Here is an 8,765-nt window from a genome sequence, read left to right as displayed (position 1 = left end):
GGTCATTTATTCATGATTAATTTTCTCGAAAATATGGCCTTTTGTCAAGAAAGTCACTTTCTCTCTCTCTCTCTGTCTCTCTTTCTCTCTCATTGTGAGATGACAAAGTGAAACGACCATAATTCGAAGACAGTTGTTCGCGTCCAGCGCGTGAATCATTTTCTCGTTCCTTGTGGGTGGTATGAATCTGCCGCGAAAGTTTATGAGCTTACAGACGACTATAAGGTTTATTTCACGAAGTTGTCGTCTCATATATGAAACAACTATTAGCAAGCATGATGGGGCATTATGTTCCAGGTGGACGCGCATTAACGAGCTCCCGACTCATATGTGACGAAAATATTATCTTCACTTGTAAAACCGCCCACACACACAAACACATACTCTCTCTCCTTTTCCATTTGTTACCATTCATCCTTCCTCCTCCCCCCCTTTTTCCATATAGACTCTTCTCTCATATTTCGCGCCTCTCTCACTTAACTATATTTGCACGCATACATTAATCTGTATTTCTTCCCTTTGATGATTTCTCAGATTTATTAATGACCCTCTTTCTCTCCCCCACATGATTGTTTATTTTCCTCCTATATTTAAGGCAGCATATATGTTTTGCTTTCTAAGTAATTTATAATTGCTTATTAACTCTCTTAATATTTGATTCAAATTTCATGAATAAATTTAGGATATGGGAGAGGTCTTTTTCTTTTTGGGTGAAATATTTTAGAATATGAAAACAAAGTGAATTAAATAATAGAATAAAAATATTTGCTTTGAAAAATAATTTTTTTGGAAACTTTAATTTTTAACCCCTTCGCAATCAAGTAGAAAAATCGTTTGTGGCTCCAAAACGGTCCAATAAAAATATATCATCGTATTAAAAGTTTTTGGGGTCGCTGAATCCAAATTTGAGGTCAGATTTAAAAATATTCAAAATGTCGGACCTAATATGGCAGAAAATTTTAAAATTGATTTGATTCGTTCAAAATTCGGTACTCAGGGGTTTTTGAGGTCTATGAATCCAAATCTTGAATTTGTTAAATCTGACCTCAAATTTTGATTCAGCGAACCCAAAAACCCCCTAGTATACCAAATTTTGAACGAATCGAATCAATTTAAAATTTTTCCCCCATATTATGTTGTTATATTGGGTCCGCCATTTTGAATTTCTTAAAACTGACCTCAAATTTGGATTTAGCGACCCTGAAAACCCTCCAGGCACCAAATGTTGAACGAATCGAATCAATTTTAAATTTTTTCCGCCATATTGGATCCGCCATTTTGAATTTTTTAAATCTGACCTCAAATTTGGATTCAGCGACCCAAAACATTTTTTTCTGCGCCATGCACTGTCGAGGGGTTAATTAAAGTTAGTTTAAGTAAAATGGTTTTAAATAAAATGGTTTTAAGTAAAATTATAGTTTTGTAAAAAACAGATTGGGTAAAATTAGTTGGGAACAGTAACCTAATATCGTATTTCCAAATTCTTTGAAATTAAAATCCATTCTTTTAAGAAAAACATATTTCAAAAAAACATTAAATTATTAAAACTAATAAAAATAATAATTATTATTATTTATAAAATATTTAAATACCTTGAAATTTTCGGCCAGTATCCGATCTCCATCCTGGAGCTGCTGTTAAAAGATGCTTCATCTACTGCTACCACTATATTCACACCGGATAATTAGAAAACTGAAAATAATGAAAATATAAATGTAAACACTCTCGAAAAACACTTCGCAAATTTTTTATAACATTTCCTTTTATTTTTTCAATAAAATCAATTTGGCCGAATTTTTATTTTACAGAATTTCTTTTTACACAACTTTTTATTTAAAATATGTAATTCAAATTCGAATCACTTAAAATTGTGATAAATATTATTACTTAATTATTCCCATTAATTATTATTAATAATATCAATTATTATTTCTTTAAAATAAAAAGTTGGCTACAGAGAAATTATGTGAAATGAAAATTCTGTCAAATAAAACTTTTGTCTAAAAAATAATTTTAAAAATCTAAAAAATCTAATAAAATTCTTTAAAATGAAAATAACTAATGATTTTTCTGGGATAATCATGGGCTCCAATAAAGAAAAACATTATTTTATTAATAAAAAATTGTATTACAAAAAAATTATATAAAATACTTCAATTAGGAAATATTACCTTAATAATATATTATTAGTCTAATTTAAATTATTTTTCATTTAAAAAATATTAAATAAATTTAGAATAACCTTTTTTCAGTAAGAGGATATCATTAAAATGTCCCTAGATTATGAAACCAAGACTAAATACAATTTAATTAACAAAAGAGAACCCAATAATTCGAGTGAGAGAGAGAAATTTTGAGTCCCACGAAGAAGTGATTACGAAATGGGTATATTTTGCACCTGCCACCCTTTTGTATTACCTTCCTTGAAAAGGGGTATAAGGAGTACTTATAGCTGCTATGAAGTTACAAGAGTAATACGTAATAAGGGTTTGTAGTGTGTCGCTTTCAGTTGAGATTGAAACCCAATGACTTGAATGTTTGTATTCTTGTTTACAAATATAGGGCTCACTTGAGTAGTGTTAGTAGCGCTCTCTCCCAACTCTCCATTTTCTTTTCAGAGAATGAGAACGACCCCGCAGGATCCATCTGGTTTTACTGACGTCATTTAAATCGTTCTCCGTTATTCGAAATTCACGTCAAATTACGTCACATACAGACCGACAAAAAAAATGGTCACTATATATTTCGAATTTAAAAAAATTTATATCTCTCTTAAAAAGGGATTAAAAATATTTTTTTATTATTTTTTGACAAATTTCTGTAATTTTTTCATTTTTATTTAAAAGAATTTTAATTTCATCGAATTTTAAATTAACGAAATTCTCATTTAAAAGAATTTTATGTGATTGGAATTTTTAAATGACAAAAATTCGAATTCACCGAATTTTTAATTTATCCGAATTTTTAATTATTATAATTTTTAAGACGCCGAATTTTCATTTGACCGAAATTGCAAATGACCGAACAAATATCCGACAGAAAAGATTTGGCGCAAATTTTTAAAATTGACCAATTAAAAATTCTTACAAATAAAAAATCTGACAAATTTAAATTCAGTGAATTTGAATTTCTGTCATTTAAAAATTCAAATTATATAAAATTCGATTGAATGAGAATTTTGTTAAATTAAAATTCTTTTAAATAAAAAGTCAGGTAATGAAAATTGACTGTAAAATAAAAATTCTGCCAAAAAAAAGAATTTGGCAGCTAAAAATTTTGTTAACTAAATATTAGTATAAAAAGAAAATCAGTCAAATTTTAATTCGAAAATTGAAAATTCGTCTAAAAAATAATTATTTCTAATAAAATTATTTAAAATAAAAATTCTAATTATTGATTTTTATGGGAAATTCATGCGTCTCATTATTTTGCGATAGTACACCTGAGGAGAAAATTTACAATGGGATATCACAACAATTACATGACCTTAAAAAATATTTTTAAAAATGAAAAAAGAACCGAAAAAACTAAATATTATTTCTAAAAATTATTTTTCATTTTTTATTAAAAAGTTATTTTACATCTAAAAATTGAAAATTTCTCTAAAATAAAAGAAATCACTGCGAAGGAACAATTTTTTTTACATAAAGATTTCCTATTTTGTTGACAAAGAAATTTAATTTTCAATGAAATAATTTTCTCAAAAAAAAAAAAAAAAAAAATATTCTAAATGATTACTCAAAAAAGGAATAAAAAAACAAGTGTTCTGAACAAGTCCTTTGTAAAAGGATATAAATTCCATACAAATGAAGAACGAAATGTCCCGTATACGCGAATCTCGCACTCGCATATCATTCCTTTGTATATATGTGAATATGAGAAATAAACTTTTGTCAATCGTTTACGATCAGATAGTCATAAATATTCGTCACTAACCTTCGACCCAATAAATATATGACAATGAATCGGTGAAAATAATTTTTCAGGGGTTGATGGTGATGGTATTTTTATTTGAAAATTTTTGAAATCCCCCCTCATCCCCCTTTCGTATCGAAAGACCGGTCGTTTCGAGAGGTGGACATAAACAAAAAAAAAAGAAGTGAGAGAGAAAGAAAGAAAAGAGAGTCTGTGGGGTGTAAATAGCGATGGGGTCGCGGCCGATAAATCGCCATGATGTAAATCCGACAAAAGCACCGACAGCGACGTCCCGTGAGAAGACATATATAGGTATATATATATATATACCAGGGAGAAAATCACCCTCCTTTTTTCCACTTCATTCCTTATCCAGTAAGTCACCCCTTCGCGACAGGAACTGTGGGAATTGAGAACAGCTGAAGGCAGGAAGTGAAAGAAAATCCTCTTTCTCCTTAATTTTCTTACGTGTATATATTTTATTATATTATATAAGCAAATCTCAATAAAAAGGACTTCACGGTCATTGAATATACAATTTACATGCCTTGTCACTGTATCGACATTTTTTATCTTTAATTATTCTGATCTGACACATTTTTTTTTTTATTCAATTGCATTATAAAACCCCTTTCTTTTTTTTTTAATTTGAATCAGATGAAATTCCACTATAATCAAGTAGCTGGAATATAGAAACTAAATCACTTCAATAACATTTTTACTAAAATTCATTTACATTTCACTGAAAATCTAACGAATTTATTATTGTTTTAAACAGTCGAATCTGCATTATCATTAGAAGGTAAAACAGATTTTTGTCTTTCAATCAGTAAAGTATTTTACTAATTTTCAGTGAAAAATGACTTTAGTAATATTTTCACTGATATTCAGTTACATTTCACTAAAAATTAATCGAATTATTACTAATTTAAATCGTCGAATTTGCATTATCATTAGTTGGTAAAACAGATTTGACACTTAAAATCGGCAAAGAACTCTACTAATTTTTAGTAAAAAATGACTTTAGTAACATTTTCACTGAAATTCAGTCATATTTCACTAAAAAAAAGTCGAATTATTACTGATTTAAATAGTTAAATCTGCATTATCATTAGGGGGTAAAACAGATTTGACTCTTTCAAATGGTCGAATTCTACTAATTTTCAGTGAAATATGACTGAATTTTAATGAAAATCTTACAGAAGTGATTCAGTTGTTAAATTCACTAAAAGTAAGTAGAATTATTTAATAAATGTAATAGTAAAATTCGTTTTAACGATTAATGATAATGCAGATTCTATTTAAGTCAAAAATAACTCGATTGATTTTCAAATGTGACTGAATTTTAATGGAAATATAACTAAACTGATTCAGTTGCTAAATTCTTTAAAAATTAGTATCATTTCTTACTAGTTAAATCTGTTTTGCCGATTAATTATAAAGCAATAACAATAATAATGCCAAAACTAATAATAATTAATGATAATTGTTAAACAATCTAATCTGCATTATCTGATACATTAAAATTAGTAATAATTCTACTAATTTTCAGTGAAATGTGATTGAATTTCAGTGAAAATGTTATTGAAGTGATTCAGTTTCTAAATTCCAGCTATTTTACCAGTGGAATCAAATTTGGAGAGTTGTTAGCACTTATATTCGTTATATGACCTATAAATTAGCAATACAACTTGTATAACATTTATTGCCTTCTTTATTTCGTTTTCCGCTGAAATCTTTAAAATTTCTTTCACACCTTTCATTCATCAACGAATCACGTCCATAAAACTAATTTCACAAAAAGACACAATTTTTTCCCTTTTTTTAAGATAAAGATAAATAAAAACAAAATTTCCTTGGAAATAATTTTTTAAAAATATATTTGGACCAGAATTTATTAAACTGATCACGTAAAATTAAAAAATAGTTTTTTTTTTAATTTATAAAATTTTCAATGTTGAATCGTTTTTTATTTCTACTTTGAAGTTTGAAATGTTTAGTTATCTTAAATAAAAAAAATGTTCACCAGATACAGTTAAATAAAAAAATGGTATGTAGATTTAAAAATAATTTTTGTTTTAAAAATTTTTTATTTTAAATAGTTTTTTTACATTTTTTATTTATAAATTTTTAATAATGAAATATAATATTTTTAAATTGGTCAACTGAATCTCGAAAATTTTTTTTATTTTCAACAGCTCAAAATTTTAATTGTTAACAACTTACCAAAAAAGACGATTTAAAATTGAAAATTAATTTTTTAATTTTAGGTTATCCATTTGAGAAATTCTGACCCATTTTTTAAAATAAAAGTGTTCACTCGGATAATAATGGAATTAAAAATAATTAAGCATATGTACATATATAGTAAATTGCATAATGAATAAGATTCTAATTGCCATGCTATTAAATTGCATATATATTTTATTAAGGAGAATGCTGAGGTCAAGTGTGCGTCTGAATAAGTTTGGAAGAAATCACCTCGAGTGTAAGTAATTAGAGTCCTGGTGTTAATTCGATGATGGAATATGCAGATATAGTAGAAAAGCTTTTTCGCCGTTGGTATGTATAAACAGGAATGTCGAAGCGCGTAGGAGGAGTTTTTTTCTTCTTTTTTTGTTTTGTTTGCAAGTTATACTGAAATCTTCCGGGAATCTTTCACACCTCGCACATCTTATCTCTTTAAAATGAAAAAATCCATTCTTAAAGAGCGAGGTGCTTAGTTTCTTCTCATGTAAAGGAAATTTTTTTTAACATTCATTAATTAACATTCAAGCCCTACCCTCTCTTTAAATTCAATTATTATGAGAAACACGTTTTTCACTTAAAATGTTTACAATAAATATTCCAAGAAATTTTAAAAATAATAATTTCTTCTCATTTCATTGTAATAAAAAAATATTAATTTCATTTTATAAAATTCGTATAAAATTAGTAATTTTTCTAGTGTGAAAAGAAATGGTTTTCCCACTAGTGAGATAAAGGATCGTTTTTTACGCTAGGGAGTAAAGTGCTCAATATTAATAAATAAAGAAAATTTTTTTTTCTCACAGACAAGAAGAATTCATTACTTTGCCATAAATGCATATAAAGAGTAAAATGAAAATATTTTCCAATTCGAGAAAGAGAGAACGAATGTTTATATCTGAATCTTGAGAATTTGCATTCAAGTAGCAAATGTAATACAATTTCATTCATTCAAAGTATTTATTTGTAAATAATCGAAGCAATTATTCAGCGTCGTCTCTATATCCAGTTCGTACTAAACAAACGATTCCAAGTTGGACGTCTGAATTATTGCGACGAGTTGTTCAATGGAATCCGATAAAATCATTCAATCGACAAGTTCTCTAAGAAATTTGCATACTTATTGCTGGAAAGTACGATTAGTCTCTTTTCTCTCTGTATATGTTCATCCACTTCTTCTTCTTCTTCTTCTTCTTCGTCTTCTTTTCCGCAACCCAACCCTCCCACCCATTATATACATATATACACTCACGCAAAAAAAAGATTCTCCCTCTGATCGTTAAGTGGAATTATCTGTGCGTGTTTATTGCATGTAAACTTACACTTGCGCAGAAAAAAAAACTTTCAAAGGTGTACGTGTGGCGCGTCCAATCCAATATATATAGATTTTGCGTACCAAGATATCAACAGGTGTTGGTTTATGATGCCACATCCAGACATCGTGGGCACCGACATCGATTTCGATGCAATTTAGATAACCGAAAACGATTCGACAATCCAACCGAGTCACGCACTTCGATAAAAGCTCACAATCACACCGGATGCTTTGTAAATTACCACCGCGTTCATGTATATTCATACATATATGTGGAGCAAATTTTTTTTTCATTCAATTTCACTACAAACAAGAAAAGCGAAAGTCTTTTCTGTGTCGAACTTTATTTTCACTGATTTTGTCGCACTAGAGCAAAGAAAAATTGCTCCATTTATCACTGTAGTGGAAAAACCGATGTTTTCCCTCCCAGATGAGAAAAAGGTTATTTTTACCCCTAGTGAGGAAAAGGTTATTTTTCCTTCTAGTGCGAAAAGTGAATTTCCTCCCTAGAGAGATGGCCATTTTTCGCACTAGTGAGAAAAACTTTATTATTTCCCTTACTAAAAAAATGTCATTTTTCTTAGTGCGGAAAGAGTATTTTTACCTAGTGAGATAATACTCATTTTCGCACAGTGTAATCCTCTTTGCTAAAAAGTTATTTTTTCACTAGTAAGGAAAGTAAATTTTCTCATCCTACTGAGAAATATGTTCGTTTGTCCTCTAGTAAGAAAAGATTTACTTTTTCTTGCTATTGAGGAGAGCTAAATTTTCCCCCAGTGAGAGAGACGTCACTACTTCCCTTTCTTAGAAAAATAAACTTTTACCCCTAGTGAGACAAAGGTCATTTTTCGCACTAGTGAGAGCTAAGCAGAATTTTTTTCCCTACACTAAAAGAAATGCTTTGGGGCTGGGATTTGTTTTGAACTGACAATAAAATTAGGTTAATAAACGTAAATTTTCCTCTCTACTAAGAAAAATGTTATTTTTACCCCTAGTGAGAAAAGGGTTATTTTTCTTACTAGTACAGAGAAAAATATTTTCCCCTAGTGAAGAAAACGTCTTGTGAGAAAGTTATTATATTTATACATCAGATAAAGGTAATTTTTTTTTAAAGTGTAGAAAGCGAATTTTTTTGCACTAGTGAGAAAAGGGAAACATTTCCCCCACTGAATAAAACATCATTTTTCCCTAACTAATAAAAAAATATTATTTTCACCCCTACTGAGAAAAATTTTATCTTTTAGTAGTGTGAAAAAGCGAATTTTTTCCCTTAATGAGAAAAGAGTAA

The sequence above is a fragment of the Leptopilina boulardi genome, unplaced genomic scaffold, assembly GCF_019393585.1.
Source record: "Leptopilina boulardi isolate dan_hultmark-lab unplaced genomic scaffold, ZJU_Lbou_2.1 LbouV2_392, whole genome shotgun sequence".
Classification (NCBI taxonomy): Eukaryota; Metazoa; Arthropoda; class Insecta; order Hymenoptera; family Figitidae; genus Leptopilina; species Leptopilina boulardi.
Note: the sequence above shows the minus strand (reverse complement) of the source record.